Raw genomic sequence first — 22,655 nt, 5'->3', positions numbered from 1 at the left:
ACATTAATTAACTGTACATCGAAATCAATTAGGCAGTGTGAATTATTAGTATCACATTTTAACATTAGCTGGGTCTATTGAACTATTAATTTTGTGGTGTGTGTGTGTGTGTGTAACACAAAATGGAAAAAGATGACGATATGAATATACAACCCAATCGGGGAGGAAAGAAAGTGAATGTGAAAATATAAATAAAAATTATAAAAATCAAAACGGCAATAATAAGGTAAACGAAATATTTATTGAAAAAAAAATAGTATTCAATCATTATTCGCCAAAGTTGTCATATTTCGCCGCTACGGGCGCTGGCATAGTTTCGTGTATCGTGGGTCACGCACGGAGCGAATATATTATTATAATGACATACGACAAATGTCAATATAAAATATAATGATGTGACGTCACAAGTGTTTGTGCGGTTTTTGAGTCGTTGGAAATGGTTTAAATACACAGAAGGTTTTAAATTTGTACTTCTAAGTTATTATGAGTTTTTGAGGCGTGAGATTTTGGAAATCTTATTTTAAAACAAAACTGAACATTATTATGTAATAGAAAAAGTGTGATAGTTCCCTATAGGAGAATGCATATAGATTTTCACTTCGGAAAAAATCAAACAAGATAAAACTTTTTGTAATTTCATTAAGAAATGTTTAATAAACAACACATCAAAAAGTTCTACTCGAGAAGTGGGTGCTTAATTTTTTATTAAACAAATGAACTACGAAAATAGATGTTTTTTAAATAACTCCGAAAATATAAATTTTAGAAAAAAACTGACTTGACCATTGAAAAATTCAGAAAATTTTACAAAAAAAACTTATATAAAGAATTTTCTAAAATTAAATCTGTATCTTCCATAATTTTTTATTTATAACGCTAAAGTCACCCTTCTCACAAACATTGGCGCACTGCAAACTAGCGTACGCCGAGGTGCACGATTGAGTTATTTTAATGTAATAACTAATGAATCATATGAAATTTTACAAATTGAATATAAAAGAACAATAATTAAGCTATCTTATGGTTATAATAAAAAGAAATAAAATGTATGGGCATAAGTACGGTGTGGGCGGAAAGTGAGCCTTACATGAATTTTGTTTAAAAATTATTTAAAAATGTGTAACTAATACAATTTTTCTTATAAAACTCTCTATTTTGCACAACTTACCTTCCAGCATCTTACTAAATGACGTTTCATTCAAAAAAAATCTCAAAAATTTAATTCAAATGATATGACGTCTCAAAAAATGTAATTTTTGAAATCTTCGTAGTTTTATAGAATTACCACCACATTTAAGACCGCATTACTCAAGTTTGAGCAGATCTATTACAGTTTTATAAGTGCTTTTTTAAAGCTTAGGATGTAATCTTTAAAATGCACCGAATTATTTTTCTTTAGAGATGAAATAAACTATTTCTTTTTGAGAAAATTAAGAAAGATAACAAAAATATAATACAAAATAATAATAAATGTTCAGCAAAAAAATGTTTAGCTCTTATACAGTATGTCTGTGTAAAATGGAACCTATTGATAACTTTTTTATTATCAGTTTTACGAAAAAAAGTTATTCTGTATAAAATACTCTGCATCGTATATAATCCAAGATGCAATCATCAAATATCAAATTTAATTAATTTTATACGAGGTATATCAAAAAATATGAATTTCACTCAAGAGTAAAGTACTGTTACATTTCACAATATCGAAAATTGTTATTAAGAAAAGTTGTTTGGAATTAAAAAATTTGTTTTAGGGTTCAATTACATCCTTCTAATTAAAATGTTGTGAATAATAAAGGCACTTATCTCTTAAGAAAAATTCATATTTTTTACATACCTCGTATAAAATTAAAAAAGTTTGATATCTGATGATTGTATCTTAGATTTTAGACCAGGGAGAGAATTCTATGAAGAATAACTTTTTCTCGTAATAGTGGTAATAAAACAGTTATCATAATTGTAATAAAATGATAAAAAATTATAAAAAAAAAATTTTCGATTAGAATGATGTAATTGTATATTTTAACATAGTTTTTAATTTTAAACAATTTTTCATTATATCATTTTTTGATATTCTGGAATATAAAGGTATGTACTTTACTCTCTAACGAAATTGATATTTTTGACATAAGTCGTATAAAATTGATAAAATTGTATATCTGATGGTTGATTTTTAGATTTTTGACTATCCAGAGCATTTTATGAAGAATAACTTTTTTTTCGTAAAATTTATAACAAAAAAAGTTTTCCATGTGGTTCCTAGCTACGCAGACATACTGTATAAAAGCTTCTGTATAAGAATTTTCAAATTACAATGCCATATTCGGATTCATCGTAATCAAAAACAAAATAGAAACATATTCGATCAAAGTAAAATGATGAATTTAACGATATTTTTAAAATTATTTTTATACAAAAAAATTGTTATTGTTTAAACAATTAATAAACAATTAGCGGACAAATCTGCGAGGAGAACTTTTTACGTTAACAAGTATATAAACTAACAAAAGAAGTTTTAGAAAAATATAAGCTTGTTTGAATTTTTCCGAAACAATGTATGTTTTCATTCTAATTGCACTCCCCTACTATTTATGAAAATATTTCAATTCAAAAATAATGGTAGATAATAAAAATCTAGACATGACTAATAAGTTTAATTTCAAATCGAGAGGTGTGATTGGTTTCTCGTAAAGTGTAGCACAAAGTATTGAGTTGTTTAAAGATCCTTCAAACATTTTAGACATTAACTCAACCCTCTCTCTGGTTATTAAATTTATTAGATATGGTTTTTTGTTGTTAATAATAAAAGTAATACCTATCTAAAAACTTTATACATTTTTGAACGTTATTTTTTTATTTAGATTTAATGCAGTTATCTGCAATGGCAACAACGAAGTGATTCACGAACCATTGTGTCCAGTTTGAACACAGTTTTACATTGGGAAAAAAAGTGTACCAGTTTTATATTGCGGGAAGTGTACATAAACGGACACATAAACGTATAATATTGTCATAAAGTTTTATTAAAATCATAGAACAACTTTTACCGAAATAAAAATAAAAAACGATAACATAAAAGAAAGGCGACTTTCTGCATTTTCCTTGGTAATTACGAGGTTATGCGGAAAATGTTATATTATACAACAAAACAACATCATGTTGTTCTGAAGCTACTTCCTTGTGGCATTTTTATAATGAACTATTTTGAATGGGAAATAAGCCACAATTTTACCAAAAAATTAATGTATTAACGTTTCGACGCCCAAGTCGGGTGTCGTTGTCAAAATACAAAATAATACTAAATAAACAAAAATGTTGTTGCTTAGTAAATAATTCTTCTAATAATTTATTTAATCTGACTCATTTATATCGGCAATTCAGGCATGTATTATACATTTTAAAGTAGAAGATTTTAAAATGATGTTGCCAATATTGATGAGTTGCGTTTCCTGGGAAGACTTTATTGGGGTTGATTTCATGTAATCGAATGAATTATCTTTTAGTAAAGTCGTCCCAGGAAACGCAACTCATTAATATTGGCAATATCATTTTAAAGTCTTCTACTTTAAAATGTATAATACATGCCTGAATTGCCGATATAAATGAGTCAGATTAAATAAATTATTAGCAGAATTTTTTACTAAGCAACAACATTTTTAAAAATGTAAAGACTGAAATAGAAGTGTGTAAAATAATTATTTTACAAGTATTTTTGAAGTGTGTAAAATAATTATTTTACACACTTCAAAAATACACTTCTCCCTATTTACCACCTGCCACCTGCCACCTGCCAACAACATTTTTGTCTATTTAGTATTATTTTGTATTTTGACAACGACACCCGACTTGGGCATCGAAACGTTAATAAATTCATTTTTTTGGTAAAATTGTGGCTTATTTCCCATTTAAAATAGTTCATTATAAAACAACAACATACAAAAAAAAAGTAGATTTTTAGATTATTTACAACTTTCGTTTTACAATTTTTTGAGAGATACGAGGTCAAATTTTGCCGGAAATAAAAAAAAGCTTTTTTAATTCCCTTTGGACTCCTTTCAAATCACTTTCGGAACTTCTTAACTGTTTAATATCTGTTTTTATTTTGTTTATTACAGCCCTACTTACCACTTTCAGCTAATTTGCTTGGACTATAAGAACATATTGGTCACTCAAATAAAAAAATACATATTTAAAAACGTTTTTCTAGCTGTTTGTATTCATGTAAGTATATCTGTAACTACCAGTGAAGTTCTTCCAAGCTTCATGTTCCATCAAAATCCATCAAAAGGTGACAGTCCAGCCACGATAATTGATGAATTGATTCAACAAATAACGTCACTTACAAATAGAGAGCTTTTATCCATTAGGGCACATATTTTAACTAAAAATCGACGGAAATGACACAATGATTATATTGAAATTTCCATTACACTATGTTACATTAACACTAGAACAACTTATATTGTAAAATTTGAATTTGTTTTGTGTAAAACTAGCATGGTATATCTGGTAGCGCTTAGTTTACACTGTATTGTAGATAGCTTCGACAACCTGTACTCTGTGTTTACAGATTTCGTTTACACAATAATAAAACAATAAAAATTACTAGCAACGGGGCATAAACTAATAAATTGCTAATATATAATAATTTATATGATAAGTAACTACATTTAGAAAGTGTTTTGTCTTTTAATTCAACGTTTTGCAGAACATATATCTAAAACGTCAGTAAAGATTTGGAAACTATTAATATAGCAGGAAAATATAAGTCATCATCATCATCATCATCAGTGGCGTTACAGCTCTTTATGAGCCAAAGCCTTCTTCAGAACAATCCACCATTCGCCCTTGTCTCTGGCAACTCTTCTCCATGCTCTAATTACAATAGATTTAAAATCATTTTCTAGGTTGTCTTCAGCGTTGCCACATTTTATTTACGAACTACTGCATGTTTGGCCAAAATCTACTAAAATCTACTAAATCAAAAACTAAAATCTACTAAATAAAAAACTAAAATATACTAAAACCTTTATTAACATATTTGTATAAATAATTTATGATTTTTTTATAATAAAAACAACAGCTACATGTATTAGTTAGAAATTAATGTGAATTTGATGGCAGTAATCAATTATTTATTTGAGTGAAGTTAAAATTTTTTTGTTAATTATTAAAAATATTGTACAAAATGTACGTTATTATTAATTAAATTGATGTCAAAAAGTGAAATTCAGTAGTATTTTGTAATTATATTCATATAAAACAAATCAAAACTTTACCGATTTGGTAATAATTATTCAATATTGATAACTATCGATTAAAAATCGAAAGCGGCCATCATGTAAAAGTCATCTGTCATCTGTCATTTGTCATATGAAATTTTTATTTTTAAATTTTAAAAAATCTTTAATTGTAAATTACAAATGTACCTAAGTAAATTCCACTTCAGGATGTCTAAAATTCTAATATTCTAATTAAAACATTCTTAAATTGTAAATGTAAGTAAATTCCACTTAGGAATTAATTTTCATTATGCCAAATTGTTCATCAATTTAACCCAACACAAGTGTTTAATACATAATACGTACATATATCTACTCTACAGAATATAAAACTATATTTAAAAATGAGTGATTCAAGCGAATTTCAAGAGATATAATAATCATACACCACTTTATTAGGGGTTGTTTCCTGTCCTGTTTCACATTTGTCATAGCCACCTTTACTTTACAAGCCATGAAGAGAAAAAGGCAGCGTCGCAATTGATGACGTCGGTAGTCTGACTTTCGGACTACCGCTTTCGAAACTACGATTTTAAAGTACAAATTCTGGTAAAATGTATAGTATTTTTTGAGTCGAACAAGAAAATATTATTAATTAGAAGTTTGTACAAAATAATATTAAAAGTAATTCCTTGTAAGTAACGTTTATTATACAAAAAACAAATAACAAGAATATAAACAAGATTCATTTTTTTCGAATCCTAAGAAAACTAATAAGTATTTTTCGAAAATTTAAACGCAGAGTGAAAGATTACGTTAGAACCGAGGGCATAAAGTCCCTGAAAATTTTTATGTTTATTTTAATAAGTTACAGGGGTGAAAAACTAAGAAAATTTAGTGGGATTTTTAGTTTCAAATATGTCATTAAAAAAAACTTTTTATTCATTCTAAGGCACTTTCGGCCCTCAGTAATAAAGTAATCTTTTATTCTGCCTTTAAATTTTTCAAAAATACTTATTAGTTTTCTCAGAATTCGAAAAGAATGATTACATTTAAAATACAGGCGTTAAAATTTTGCATTTGGTTCCTTTCCCCTTAAAGTTTGTTGCACTTATTTAGAAACACCCTGAATTGATAAAGAACAAATCTAGTTGTTAAACATAAGCGAATTAATCAAAAAAACAGAATGTTAAGAAAATCGGAGTCTATAGTTGAGTTTTAATTTCAGTATATAAATGCCCTGTACACCATAAAAATTTAACTGGTTAGCAACAATAATATTACAACAGCGGTATTGTTAAAGAATTAGGCTATAACATATTAAAAAAATCACTTAAATCTGCCAACAGGTTTAGGAAATATTAAGACATTAAAAATGACAAAATTTTTAAGTGGACGGATTTATATATGCACGCAAGTTTATATAAAAATATATTATATTGAACTAAAATCATCTTAAGAGGAAACAGTAGCGATCAACAGGTAGCGAAAACGCGTTCCAAGATTGCGGCTGTAATTTTGAATATTTTTTCGAGATATTTGGCACACGTATTCGTAATATAATAAAGAATGGTGGTACAGAGCCCAATTTGAAAAATATATTAATATGTGGAAATTACTCTGTAATTAACTACAATATTAAAAAAAGAGCCTGTACCGCCATTAAGAAGAACAAAAAAATACAATTTCTTCAAATAAACTTTTTTATCCGATGCCTAGATTTTGTGTCATTTTGGAACTACTAATGAAATAAAAAATTTTAGTAGTTCCAAAATGACACAAAATCTAGGCATCGGATAAAAAAGTTTATTTGAAGAAAGTGTATTTTTTTGTTCTTCTTAATGGCGGTACAGGCTCGTTTTTTTAATATTGAATTTAATTAAAGAGTAATTTCCACATATTAATATATTTTTCAAATTGGCTCTGTACCGCCATTCTTTATTATATTACGAATATGTGTGCCAAATATCTCGAAAAAATATTCAAAATTACAGCCGCAATCTTGGAACGCGTTTTTGCTACCTGTTGATCGCTACTGTATCACCTTAATAACATACCTTTTAATGTTCTTTATAATTTGGAGCACGAAATATTGTAAAATATTTCAGTTTCTCTGTAAATACAGTGAAAATTATTTAAAAACAAATGAGAACTGTCAGAATTAATCGGTCTACCAATAGATGTTGCCAAGTTTCAACTTCATGGCTTGTTAAGTAAAGGTGGCTATGCACGTGCTCATGACGATGAAAGAAAAGCGACGTTGTCAGCTTTTTTGGAACAAGAAAGCGAAAGCTTTAAAATTAATTTAAAAATGTAAGAAATACTAAAAAAAGCAAATTTCATTTTATTCATAACAAAATGTTGAAATCTACCAAAAATCTACTAAAAAATATTGCCTACTAGAATTCTTACAAAAATGTCAAAAATCTACCAAAAAAGTAGAAATCTACTAAATGTGGTAACGCTGGTTGTCTTGGTACCTAAGTCTCGGTCTTCCTCTTGTTCGTTATCCTATCGGCCCTCTTCGGCCAAAAACTTATCTGACTATGGCATCTTTCTCTCGTCTGATTACATGACCTATCCATCTACGGCGTGCTACCTTAATGAATTTTACAACGTCAGGTTCTCCAAAACTACTATACAACTCAAAGTTGTAACGCCTGCGGCACAAACCTTGTTCTTTTATGCCTCAATATATTCGTCTTAGTATTTTTCGCTCAAAAAGTTTGAGCATTTCTTGGTCATTCTGTGTAAGTGACCAAGTTTCTCAGCCATATGTTAGCACTGGTCTTATTAGTGTTTTGTATACAGTCAATTTAATTTTTCTAGGCATTTTTGAGGCCATCTGTCTTCTTAAGCCATAGTAACACTTACTGGCTAGCACTATTCTTCTTTTAATTTTTTCACTGACATTGTTATCTTTAGTTAGCAGCGAGCCTAAGTATATGAAAGTGCCGACACCTTCCAGTTCTAGGTCTTCAATTTTTATTCTTGTAGGTGTCGAGTTGCTTGACCTAGAGCAACACATATATTTGGTCTTTTGAACATTTATATTTAGTACCATTCTCTGTGCAGATGCTCTTAACGACCGAAATGTTTCAGTCAGAGATTCTGTGGACCTACCTATGATGTCTATGTCATCTGCGTATCCGACAATTTGTACTGATTTGTTAAAGATAGTACCAGTCGTAGTAATCTGGGACTCTCGAATTATTTTTTCTAATGCCATTTAAAATAAGAGACATGACAGTCCATCACCCTGTCTAAGTCCATTTTTTCAATGGAAGGGTCTTGAGAGATCGTTTTGGATTTTTACCATGCTCTCTGCACCTGTGAGTGTAAGTTCAGTTAATTGGACAAGATGAAACAATATTCGAAATTCTACCATAGCAAGTAGAAGTTTATTTCTATTAACGGAGTCGTATGTGGCTTCGAAGTCAACGAATATGTGGTGGGTGTCGACGCCGAACTCTAGGGTTTTTTCAAGGATCTGCCTCACTGTAAATATCTGGTCCATTGTTGATTTATTAGGACGGAAACCGCACTGATATCCTCCCACTATTTGTTCGGCGTAGAGGCGAAGTCTTTTGTATAATACGTTGGACATTGGACAACATTGTATATGCCATATTTAGTAATGCCTCTATAATTATCACACACCATCATGTCTCCCTTTTTGTGTAGAGGCATAGACCTTTACTTAACAAGCCATGAAGTTGAAACTTGGCAACATCTATTGGTAGACCGATTAATTCTGACAGTTCTCATTTGTTTTTAAATAATTTTCACTGTATTTACAGAGAAACTGAAATATTTTAAAATATTTCGTGCTCCAAATTATAAAGAACATTAAAAGGTATGTTATTAAGATGATTTTAGATCAATATAATATATTTTTATATAAACTTGCGGGCATATAGAAATCCGTCCACTTAAAATTTTTGTCATTTTTAATGTCTTATATTTCCTAAATCTGTTAGCAGATTTAAGTGATTTTTTAATATGTTATAGCCTAATTCTTTAACAATACCGCTGTATTAATATTGTTGTTAACCAGTTAAATTTTTATGGTGTACAGGGCATTTATAAAATACTCAATTTGAAACCCAACTATAGCCTCCGCCTTAACATTCTGTTTTTTTGATTAATTCGCTTATGTTTAACAAGTAGATTTGTTCTTTATCAATTCAGGGTGTTTCTAAATAAGTGCTACAAACTTTAAGGGGAAAGGAACAAAATGCAAAATTTTGACGCCTGTATTTCAAATGTAATCATTTTTTTCGAATTCTGAGAAAACTAATAAGTATTTTTGAAAAATTTAAACGCAGAATAAAAGATTATTTTATTACCGAGGGCCGAAAGCCCTTTAGAATGAATAAAAAGTTTTTCTTAATGACATATTTGAAACTAAAAATCACACTCAATTTTCTCAGTTTTTCACCCCTGTAACTTATTAAAATAAACATAGAAGTTTTCAGGAACTTTGGGCCCTCGGTCCTCATGTAATCTTTCACTCTGCGTTTAAATTTTTGAAAAATACTGATTAGTTTTCTTGGGATTCGATAAAAATGAATCCCGTTTATATTCTTGTTATTGGTTTTTTTTTGTATAATAAACGTTACTTACAAAGAATGACTTTTAATATTATTTTGTACAAACTTCTAATTAATAATATTTTCTTGTTCGACTCAAAAAATACTATAAATTTTACTAGAATTTGTACTTTAAAATCGTAGTTTCAAAAGCGGTTGTCCGAAAGTCAGACTACCGACGTCATCAATTGCAACGTTGCCTTTTTCTCTTCATAGCTTGTAAAGTAAAGGTGGCTATGGTAGAGAGGAAGAGCTAAAGTTCTTATGGAAATCCATTGTTGCCACATCTTCAAATATGAGAAGATACGTCTATCAATTACTGTCAATTGTCATTGTATGATGAGCTTTGTTATGTTTGGTTATGTTGTTGACAACTTTTGATAGGATAGGGATATTTTAAACACATTTTAAAAGAAAAAGAACCTTAGTAGTTAGTAGAAAGGAAAGCAATTTTAGATTCCAACCGTATTATTACTTGTGAAATATTATCATCTAGTGGGAAAACCGCAGTGATTGTGCCTTCAAACGGGCAATTTGAAAGGACAACCCCACCAAAAACCATTATAATTTTAAATTGAAATGATTGATATTAAAAATGTTTGTACCTATGTAATTGTACATGTAAAGCTGGAAATTCAGGTAAATGCAAACATATAATTGGCACATTACTATATATTTTTCGATAAGTGATTACATAATGGTTTGATAAAAGAACCATTTCGCTGCAACTTTGTTTATAATTCTTTTTTATTGCTTACAGGCATACCATGGAAAATTTGAAAAAATTAAGCACCACAGACATCAAACAACAGTGGGGATAATTTCAAAAACAATAATACAACATAGTCAACAATAAAGTCCTACCAGTCTGCTGATAAATGGGCTACTGATATTGTACTAAATTATGATTAAGCTCTATTTTACTCAAATAATGTTGAAGTAAGCTGCAGTAACTCTGTTGAAATATCTTTAGCTATGCTAAACCAAACTGGAGAAGCATGAAAAAAGCTGACGTGACTGCAAGTAACTGGGACAATTTATTGCCATTTATTTACTTATGATAAAAATAAAAGCCTAAGTTGGCCACTTAAAGTCAACCAATTGTATAATTCCAATTTTAAAGAAAATCCTGTACCCTTCCGTGGGAAAAAATTATGAATCAGTTGCTTTAAATATGTATGAAAAAATAACTCTAAGTATGACTGGCAGTGTCAATGGAATTGTTTCCGGAAAATGTCTAGAAATAAACTGTCCTCTGGCAGGTAAAACAAAATCTGTGCAATCAATTTTACGTGACCTTAAATATTTATGCATAATTGAGGGAAAACAATATTATGTTAAAGAAAAATCATATGTATTTATGGACAAGTGCAATTGCTACTTACAGGACTACAAATATGTTATTTTGTAGTTTTTTGTCCATTTGATAAGTCCACACTTCTTATTAAAGTACCATTTGATGTAGAATTTATACAAGAAATGTTAAAAATTTTGGTAGAGGTATATTTTTACAATGTATTATCAGTTTTATTCCAATTATATAAGTAAAAAACTTGTTTTAAAAGATTGTTTTATTTCTTATAGGTACTTTTACTTGAAAAGAATATTCACACTTGACTACACTCATATCATCTGTGAATTCAGATAATATATACAGTAGAACCCTGATTATCCGTGCTATGGTTTTCTAATACTGAAGTTGCATTTTTGAGGTTTTATCAAAATAGCGTCACCTTAATTCACTCGACGGAAACTCTATAAGCCAAGAAGAAGACTCGTAATGAAAGATTCATTTTTTCTATTATCTTTTTATGGTAGGTACATATGTATGTATATACGTATATATGTATTATATTATTATATAAGAAATAAATTTCAATTATCCATGCCACATCTGACCCCGAGGAGCACGGACAATCAGGGTTCTACTGTACACATAAATTAATTTTTATCATTACTAAGTATTGTTATAAAAAGATTAACAATACCTCAAATAATATTTATATAAGTTCATATAAGGAAACTATTTAATAGGAATAAAGTAACTTGTACTTTGATTTTTAAAGATTTTAGCCATTGTATAGTTCTTTCAATGTTTACACTTGCTGAAGCAAGTCTTGTTATTTCAATTTTCTTCTCAATGCATTCATTTTTTATAAAAAAGTCTATCTACCATTATAGCATCCTCATTTGGTGTCAATATGATTTTTGTTGTTCATTTGAACAAACACCTGTCCAGCAGAAACATCTGATGGGATAAAACTTCTTTAACAGCTATTAACACACCACCTCCACTGTCGAAATTAATGGATTCTTGTGTCAGGTCTTGTGTGTAGATATCGTAATTAAATAAACCAATTTTAGCATCGCTAGATGCTGTAGATATCGTAATTAAATAAACCAATTTCAGCATCGCTTGTATCAGGTGTTAACCATGTTTCAGTAAATATGATCACATCAAAGTAGCTGTTAGAAACATTTAGAGTCAGAGTTGTTAATTTAGTCCGAAGTCCTCTACCATTTTCAATAAAAATGGAGAGCTTGCCCAAGTCATTGTGGCTTAGAGGTTTTTTGAATTACCTTTGGGATATTATAATACCGTATCGACAGGTTCTGTCCCCTGCTTCCTGAGGAGACAAAAGCTCAAATTTGATATACAGATTCAAGTACCTTCCCTTTATTAGGGGTCTGATCAATGCTGATAAAGATGGTTTTAGCATGGTCAATGTGTTTCTGTTTAAGAACTGCATGTCTGCTGTCTGAACATTTTCAGTTGAAGATAAGAACACTTTAAATGGATGGTGCCCATTTTTATTTTTCTTTCCAAAGCGAGCTATTCTAATATTGTCAGAGACTTCATCCTAAATTTCGTCTTCGTCTTAGACTTCATCTAAATTTTTTTATATAAAAAACCTAGTTACTCTTAATAACTGAAATATAACTCAAAAAGCAATATAGGTAACTCATTTATTTAAAATAAATGTAATTGAAGACGATAATTGCAAACATTGCAGGAAACAGGGTGATCTTGATCATATCTTTTTTGAATGTAGGCACTAAGTTTTAACAGCATTTAAACTGCCTCTATAAAAATTTAATCAAACTTAATATACATGCACCATTCAATATCCAGTCTGCTGGCTACGGGCTCACAACAAAAATATAAATTATAGATTTCTTGTCAGACACATGCACATTTCCATAAGATTTGTATGCGAGCATGAAATTTTTTATCATTTCAGTTTAGATTTGAATCCTTTTTTTATCCTAAATGTACATCTTATCCGATATCCATTTTACTGTCCTTTATTGTACCAGTATTGTATGGGATTATTATTATTGTATTGTATTAAGGATAGGATTGTATATTTGTTATTACAACTGACTGAATGTCTAATGTCTATGCCATTAAGGGCGTAGGCGCAAAATTTCGTCTCTAATGCTTTTTAAATGCATTCATTTTTTTTAATTCTGAGAAAACTAATAAGTATTTTTGAAAAATTTAAGGGCAGAATGAAAGATTACGTTATCACCGAGGGCCGAAAGTCCCTGAAAACTTCCATAATGTTTATTTTAATAAGTTACAGTTGTGAAAAAAAAACAGAAAATGTGATTTTTAATTTTAAATACTTAATGTATCTCATTAAAAAAATTTATTTATTCTAAAGGACTTTCAGCCCTCGGTAATAATGTAATCTTTCATTCTGTGTTTAAATTTTTCAACAATATTTATTAGTTTTCTCAGTATTCGCAAAAAATTAATGCATTTAAAAAGCATTGGAGCCGAAATTTTGCGGCTAAACCCTTAATAAAAAAACTCAAAAAGCAACTAAAATAAAATACACTGGCAAGGGTAACAAAACAGAAAACAAGGCAAGCAAAAAATAAAAAATAAATCACTTTTCATAAATGACACTAATGACAGATGACAGTTTTCTCAAGATCAACTGGCAACGTTGGATTTCCATAAGAACTTTAGCTCTACCTATGGTAGAGGACACAGTACACCTAACTTCCAGTCAGTGGGTATTTATTTCTGTTGCCAGATTGCAGTTATCAGTTTATGCATGTGCTTCAGGAGGGTGTCGCCGCCGTTTTTGAAAAATTCGGCAGAAACTTGAAAACTTTTAAGAGAAAACTAATATTAAAGACCGCTTTTGGATAATGACGGGTCTCATTCCGGCGTTCATAGTCCAACAGTTTTGGTGTAAAATTTTCCTCCTGATCGTTTGTAACGGTGGAAAGCTTTCTTCAAATTCTTGAAATGATTGGTTGGATTACTTAATTACTTGTTGCACGGTCCAGTGAACTGACCGGTTTAAAAATGCCTCTGGTCTAGAGATGCATCGCTTTTTTAGCGCTCCAGGGCCTCGATTTTTGACCCTTCGCTTCGTTATCGAACGTATCTGTTTAGTGTACAGATAGCCAATGATCGATAACGAAGGGAAGGGTCAAAAATCAAGGTCCAGGCATCATCCATGTCTGAACAGGAAAAATCAAGAGACCATCGTCTGACTTCTAAAGTCACGTATCCATACAAGGGTGAACCCCGCTCCGTGAACCAGCTCGAATGTATACGGTATTAACTCCCCTACATATAAACCCCAAACCGGTTGATCGAAGAGGGCGAGCGCCGAGCGGGGTTCACCGACGTATCCACTATGTGGAGATGCTACACGGAGCGGGGTTCGCCCTTGTATGGATACGTGGCGTAACATGTTCTCGCAAGTAGGAATCGTCAGTAACTGAATGATATACTAATACAATTTCGTGTGTATTTATAGGTAATCCTATTTATAGTCCGTTCTTTAACGGTAAAATATTTCAAAACCTCTAAATTTTAAAGAACCGCTTGGATTGACATGAAATTTGGCATACACATGGCTAACAAGTCAAAGAAAAAAAGTGATATTGTGCCGATATGTGCTTTTGCCCTGGGGGTGGTTTTCACCCCTCTTGGGGGTGAAAAAATATTCGTCCAAAGAAAGTCAGGAAATGGATAAACTGGCTAATTTTAAGTAACTTTTGTTCTATAGAGTTTTTCACTAAGTCAATACTTTTCGGGTTATTTGGCAGTGAATATGTTCATTTTTTCAACAAAATAACCACGCTTTTAGACGGTTTTTCATAAATAACTCAAATAGTAAGTATTTTGTCGAAACAAATATTCTTAGCAAAAATGTAGTTGTAAAAAATTTAAAAAAATGGTGTATATATCATGTCTCTACACCTAGTAGAAGCAGAGTTATAGCTAATGAAAAATGGGTTCATATTCGTCAAATTCCAAATGGAATACTTTAACGTGAAATAACCAAAAATGAAGCACTTTTCGGGGAAAACTCATTACAACTTATTTAAACTGTTTAAAAATGGCTTCATTTTTGTTTCATAAAAACAAATTCTAGCATCAAAATTAAACAAGTTACGCTCAGATTAAAGTTAGTCCCTTTTGGTTTTGGTAAAAAAATCGAGAAAATCACCCCCTAATTAGTATCTTAAATGAACTTAATCGTTACGACTTCACAAGTTTCTCGACTCGTGTATTTATTGTTTATATGATCTGTAAGTTTCATCGGTTCAAAGTCCTTAGTATTGAAAGGGCTGTAGCTAAAAGGGGTTGAACGAGTCACTGATCACAAATGTATGCAAATTTAGAAACACCAAATCTTAGTCAATTTTTGTCCAACACAAAAACAAAAAAATACATGATATTCAGAAAAGCAAATCTGACTATTTTTGTTTTTCGGGATTTTTGGTATCTCTAACAATTTTTAAGTTATTTTGAAAAAAAGCATATTTTTCAAAATTTAAATTTTTAAAAATTTTATTTTGAAACAAATTTTTTTCAAAAATATGCACTTGGAATCGATGAAACTTACAGACCAAATAAACACAACATAAGTAAAATAATTTGTGGAGCGGTAACGATTCATTTCATTTGATGCTAATTAGGGGGGTGGTCTTCCCGATTTTTTTTTTGCAAAAACAAAAGGGACCAACTTTATTTTGAGCGTAACTTGCTTAAATTTAATGTAAGAAACTTTTTGTAAAAACAGAAATAAAGCTTTTTTTAAACACTTTAAAAAAGTTATAATGTGTTTTCCCCAAAAAGTGCTTAATTTTTTGGATATTTCTCGTCAAATATTCTATTTGAAATTTGGTGAATATGAATCTATTTTTCATTGGCTATAACTCTGGTTCTACGAGATCCAGAGACCTAGCGCGTACACCATTTTTTTTTACTTTGTGATGGGCTATATTTTTGCTAAGAACGTTTTTTTCGACAAAATACTTACTTTTTGAGTTATTTGCGAAAAACCGTCTAAAAATGTGGTTATTTTGTTGAAAAATGAACATATTATTCACTCGCAAATAACTCGAAAAGTGTTGGCTTGACGAAAAAGCTCTTTAGAACAAAAGTTACTTACAATTAGTCAGTTTACCCATTTACGGACTTATTTTGGACATATATTTTTTCACCCCAAAGAGGGGGTGAAAGTCACCCTTAGGACAAAAGCACACATCGGCACAATATCACTTTTCTTCTTTGACATGTAAGCTATACGTATGCCAAATTTCATGTCAATATAAGCGGTTCTTTAAAATTTAGAGCAAAAACCGTGAAAGAATGGACTATCTATTTTAAAATAAATTTTTGTTTTTTGTGTTTTTTGCAATTTTTGACCCTGGGTTTTGACGCCCCTAAAGGATGGCGCCCGTGTGAATTGCACACTTTGCACATATGAAAGCTGGGGCCCTGACTGGGATGCACAAATAAATGCGCAAAGCAATGTCAAAATTATTGAAAATATCTTTCAAACCACTTTTCTTTAAATATTTAGATATGTCAATGGGTATTTTATTGTGGTATCCAAATGAAACGACCTAAGTGAATGCATTCATGTATGAATGATGTATCTAGGTCGTCTTTATTTTGTATCAGATTTTCAGCTTCTTTAATATTTTATTCATTGTTTAATTTTGGCAAATATGTTATAACACGAAAATTTTGATAAACAAGTAGACAATATTTCAGACGTCTATTCAGGTCTCTTATCAGAGTGAGGATTATAATATAGAATGTGTGGATTTTCATCTCATCACTAGCTGAAAAGTTTAGTTCATCATCGGCACCCTCGTCAAATTGAATTTATCTTTTTCTCTTTCTTATTCCATTAAGTTTTATTTGGGCATACTTTTTTGGCTTTCTCTTCATAAATAGTAAAATTATTTCTGATTGAGGTAAAGTAATTTGAAAGAGCTTCATACTCTTTAACAACAGAAACCAGATCCATTGGAGGACTCATTGGACATACTTATTGGATAGGTTCACTCTTTCTAAAATATGTTGCCAAACGACAGCTAATAAAGCCATTTCAAAAGACTCCATTTTTTCAAATAAGAAGTGCTTGATGTTTCACAGCTGCACTTTGACATTCTTCGTGCGATATAAAAAAGCTCATTTTTTATTTCGCTGAAACCAGTGTATAACGCTTTAGTTGTGTCCGCCCTTGCGAACCACCAAATTTCACTCCTCTAAAGGCAAGTCCTCTTGTGGTCAGTGTAATTATTGTTGGAAACACATTTGCAAAACGTTGCGCCAGTATTGTACTTCACTTCTGCTTCTGAACGTATTTGTTATGTAACAGTCTATTTTGTTTTTCAATTTACCTCTATTGAATACACTTAAGACATTTGCCGTGCGGTCATTTGATTCTTCATCTTGTTTTAATCTAACACCAGCCTTCTTCCAGTCATTGAAACCTGTAGTGACCTGAAATACTGGAACAGAGGAAATTTTAATTGTGGAAAAGTTTAAAAATTTGGAACGTCAGAGTACGAAAACGTCCCATGTATTTTGTCGGACAGAACATCCAATTTCTTTGTTACCCTTTCATTAAACTCTCATGCAAAAATCAGACTTCTATTACTAATTAACATGATTCCTGTCATTTGACCCCTTCTTCGTGTTCCGCTCATTAAAATGCCCAGTTGGTGATAAACACCAGTCTGATTTTTGCATGAGAGTTTATTGAAATGGTAACAAATCAATTGGAAGTTCGGTATGACAAAATACATGGAACGTTTTCGTAGTCTTACGTTCCAAATTTTTAACCTGTTGCACAAATAAAAGCGGTTAAAGTTTGTAATTGTTGCACAATTAAAACTTCCCCTGTTCCAGTGTTCCCGTACAGCAAAGTTTGTTCGACTAGACACCGTTACGCTATTAACATTTTCAGCTTATTATTAATCTACTTTTTTTGGTACGCGGGATCCAGGTCTATTAGACTAACTTTTTTTTCTTTATCTCCAATTTATTAACAGTTTCCTTTACATTGGTGACTGTGCTTCCCACAATGTCAATGTCATTTGCGTATGCTATTAGTAATTTTGATCCACTCACCGTCAGTAGTTCTGTTCTAATTATGATGGTATTACTACTTTCCCAGGATTATATTAAAAGGAGAGGTGACAGTGCGTCTCCTTATTTCAGGACACTGTTTATTCAACGATTCTGAGAATTTGTTATTTATCCGTACTCTTTATCTACAGCCATTTACACATATAACGAGCACTTCTACAGAGTAGTGCTTCTACAGAGGTGCTCTGAGGAGATTTATTGAAATCGAAATACGTACAAGCACCATAGTGGAAGCGCTGCTCTGTAATCGAATCTGAATCGTCTTTACTTTTAACATGTATTTATATCTTACCTGTATTTAAACGTCGTCAAATGATTTTTCTCACATGTCACTGCCCTAAATCAAAAAGTTAATATTTACATCTGGCGTACATATCTGAAACAAACAGACAAAACATTAGTTGTCTAATAGTATCAGTTGTAATAGTTGTGTAATAGTTGTCAAATTTTGATTTTTCACGAAATGTTTCGGGATATTTTAAATGGAAAAGTTTACGGAAAGGGCGGTTTTGCAAGCAAATGATCAATTTATACTCTGGGCTAATTAGCAAAATTCATGGAAAAGTTATTTACCAGCAATTTTATTGCTGAAATCGAATTATAAGATCCTATATATTAATAATATAGGTATGCAAAGTCCGCAGATAGTGTGTTACTTTTTTTATAAACAAAATGGCGCCGACAAATCGTATTTTTTTCAATTATTGCTCTATAACTCCGAAGATTTTAACTTTACAACAAAAACACCCAAATAAAAATTCACCGCAATTAAATTCTGCATAGAGATATGTTTTTCACGATTTGCTCCGACGAAAATTTTCCTCGCAAATGCGGGTTTTCCTAACAAAAACTATAATTTTCAAATAAAGTTTTAGGTATGTAATTATTAATCAATAATTAAATAACTTAGTGACATCAAAGATTTCTTGGTATAGATTGTAATTCCAGAAGCCGGTGAAAATTAAACGAATATTTTAGCAACAATTCAATTGTTAATTAACAATTTACGATCGCAATAATAACCAAAATAATCATGATACATTGATCAAACTTATAAAGATTATAAAGATGAGATGCTTGTTCAATATTTTATCGACAAAATATAAATTTTTCTTTTTTTTTGCATAATCTTTAAATTTTGAAAAAAAAATAGTTATAATACGTTGGTCTAATTAGTAAAGTACAAAGAAAGGTTATATACCAGCAATTTTATTGCTTTAATCCAATTATAAGATCCTATATATTATTAATATAGGTATGCAAAGTCCACAGATAGTGTGCTACTTTTTTTATAAACAAAATGGCGCCGACAAATCGTATTTTTTTCAATTATTGCTCTATAACTCCGAAGATTTTAACTTTACACCAAAAATACTCAAATAAAAATTCACCCCAATTTAATTCTACATAGAGGCATGTTTTTCCCGATTTGCTCCGACGAAAATTTTCCTCGGAAAATGTGGGTTTTCCCAACAAAATCTCGAATTTTCAAATAAATTTTTTGGGCCAGTAATTATTTATCAATAATTATATAGCTTGGTGAAATAAAAGCTTTCTTGGTATAGATTATAAATTCAGAAGCCGGTTAAAATGAAACGAATATTTTAGCAACAATTCAATTGTTAATTAACAATTTACAGTCGCAATAACAACCAAAATAATCATGAGACATTGATCAAACTTAAGAAGATTATAAAGGTGTGATGCCTATTTAATATTTTGTCGAGAAAATATAAATTTTTCATTTTTTTGCATAATCTTTAAATGTTTAAAAAAAATAATTATAAACAAATTAATATTTCTTAGAAATTGTTTATTATATTCTAATTTTAAAAAATACTTAAAATGCGTATTTCATAGGTCTTGAAAATGAATGCTTTAAAAAATTTTTCCAACCATTTGCAAAAAGTTAGGAAACAGAAAAATAAATATACGATATCTCCATTGTTTATAATTTGTTTTAATTGTTTCAAAGCTTAAAAGTGAGTCTATGGTACAATCTAATTACTCACAAAGAATGTCAAAAATTAGTGCAATGGTTATATTTTAATCAAAGATTAAAAATACTTTTTTTTGTAATTTTTAGCGCGAAAGTAGGCTTGATACAGAGCCGGAGATAAAATGTTCACTCGAAGCGACTGACACGCTTAAACTCGCGCGAGTTGTTTATGTGGGCGGGTAGCTACGGTACTGTATTATTCTACTTTCGCGCGTGTAAATCACAAAAAAATATATTTTTATAATCTTTAATTAAAATATAACCATTAAGCTGATAATCGATATTGTTTTATAAATGATCAGCTTGTACTTTAAACTCACTTCTACGCTTTGAAAGAATTAAAAAAAATTATTAACACCGTAGTAATCGTATGTTAACTTTGCTGTTTCATAACTTTTTTGCAAATGGTTGCAAAAAAGTTTTAAAGCATTCATTTTCAAGATATTTTAAATGCGCATTTTAGCTATTTTTTAAAATTATAATATAATAAAAACTTTCTGAGAAACGTTAATTTGTTTATAACTATTTTTTTTAAACATTTAAAGATTATGCAAAAAAATAAAAGATTTATATTTTGTCTACAAAATGTTAAATAGGCATCCCATCTTTATAAGGTTTCAAAGTTTGATCAATGTATCATAATTATTTTGGTTATTATTGCGACCGTAAATTATTAATTAACAATTGAATTGTTGCTAAAATATTTGTTTAATTTTCACCAGCTTCTGGAACTATAATCTAAACCAAGAAAGCTTTTAAGTCACCAAATTATTTAATTATTGGTAAATAATTACTTATCTAAAACTTTATTTGAAAATTAAAAATTTTGTTGGGAAAACCCGCATTTTCCGAGGAAAATTTTCGTCGGAGCAGATCGGGAAAAACACGTCTCTATGCAGAATTTAATCACGGTGAATTTTTATTTGAGTGTTTTGGTTGTAAAGTTAAAATCTTCGGAGTTCTAGAGCAATAATTGAAAAAAACACGATTTTCGGGCGCCATTTTGTTGATAAAAAAAGTAGCACACTATCTGAGGACTTTGCATACCTATATTATTAATATATAGGATCTTATAATTCGATTCCAGCAATAAAATTGCTGGTAAATAACTTTTCCCAAAAATGGCCTATTCTCCGATAATCAGCCCAGACTATTACTGGATTCAAAACTTGTTTATTAAAAAAATCACAAAACTGTTTCGCCAATTACTGTGGTTACCAACAAAATATTCGTTTTTTTATATTTAGTTTGATTTAAATAGTACTATTATTCAAGACAAGCATCTTGAGGAGGCCTATGCCCCACAGTGGGAAATTTGGTTATGTGATGATGATGATTATTCAATTATGGAAATTTTTACTGTTACTGTTACTGCTTAGTAGTGGAGTAGTCACGCGAAGACCTATAATACATCAATCATACCCATTTTCTTACCTACTCTGATAGTTTCTACCTAATAAAACAGTTTACGTTGTCGTATTCCTCTAAAAGTCTAAAGAATTAAGTATATCTACAAGCTTTCTGCCCTGCCGGTAAATTCCTTAATGTCTTCTAGAGAATGTGTTTGGGAGTTAACATACTTAAAGGTTAAACCGTTTATTTCAGAGAATCTGATTCTACCACATCTGTAACTTTCAGAATTTTTTAGATTATAACGCTTTACTTTTTTGGCATTATTTCAAATTTTTCTTGTGGGCCTTTCCGAACCACATATGGTGAACCAAAAAGGGAAGAAGTTTCAGTAACATGGCTGCTACTATGGAGAATCAAACATCTACCTTAAACTAGTTCAGCTTACAATGAACTACAAACTACAACTGCAGTTAACACTACATTTAGCTGCATTAAACCAACCATACATTTTGCCATAAGTATTGTTGCGACAGTTCCGTAATATTGATCCCATATAGAAAAAGTTCCTTCATGAAAAAGAAGTAGCGACCGGAAGTTCAGGGTCCGGATAGGACCAGTTCTATCAGAACACGGAATGCCGGAAGCTGGAGTACCACAGGGGGCAGTTTTATCACCCCTTCTGTATAGCATATATACAGCAGATGTTCCAAGAACACCCGGAACATTGATCAGCCTTTATGCAGACGACACTGCAATTGCTGCAAAACACATGAACCTAGATATAGCTGTAAGAAATCTACAGACGGCATTGGATACAATAGAAGAATGGAGTATCCAATGGAAAATAGCAATAAATCCAGATAAGACCCAAGCGGTTATCTTCAAAAAGAGAAGAGATAACCCAGAAGAACAGGTAACATTGCAAGACAGACCCATCGAATGGCAAAACGAAGTTAAATATTTAGGAGTCACAATGGACCAAGGTCTTACATTCACATCACATGTCAACGCAACAGTCCAGAAAACAGCAGCGGCCAGATCGGCAATAAGAGGACTCACAGGAAGAA

At 30.6% G+C, this 22,655-nt stretch overlaps 2 protein-coding genes and 1 long non-coding RNA gene across 4 annotated transcripts in view; 2 read left to right on the top strand and 1 right to left on the bottom strand.

Moving 5' to 3' along the window:
- LOC114341868 (octopamine receptor beta-2R) overlaps positions 1 to 22,655 on the bottom strand; it is a 743,861-nt gene that overhangs the window by 31,254 nt on the left and 689,952 nt on the right. Inside the window, exon 3 of one of the 2 annotated variants that reach the window (XM_050643150.1) lies at positions 18,529 to 18,612. The gene's annotated coding sequence lies outside the window, so the exon portion shown is untranslated. Of the gene's footprint in view, positions 1 to 4,125; positions 4,521 to 18,528; positions 18,613 to 22,655 lie in introns of those variants that run through there. The other variant, XM_050643151.1, reaches the window with a different exon arrangement.
- Positions 1 to 22,655, top strand: part of LOC126879849 (chaoptin-like) — a 331,796-nt gene that overhangs the window by 231,667 nt on the left and 77,474 nt on the right. The gene's annotated exons all lie outside the window — the stretch shown is intronic.
- Positions 10,067 to 11,378, top strand: LOC126879851 (uncharacterized). Its single transcript, XR_007696313.1, has 2 exons — positions 10,067 to 10,453; positions 10,575 to 11,378. It is a non-coding gene; the product is annotated as an uncharacterized LOC126879851 (long non-coding RNA).

This window comes from Diabrotica virgifera, chromosome 2 (genome assembly GCF_917563875.1).
Source record: "Diabrotica virgifera virgifera chromosome 2, PGI_DIABVI_V3a".
NCBI lineage: Eukaryota > Metazoa > Arthropoda > Insecta > Coleoptera > Chrysomelidae > Diabrotica > Diabrotica virgifera.
Note: the sequence above shows the minus strand (reverse complement) of the source record. Positions and strands in the feature narration are given on the sequence as shown.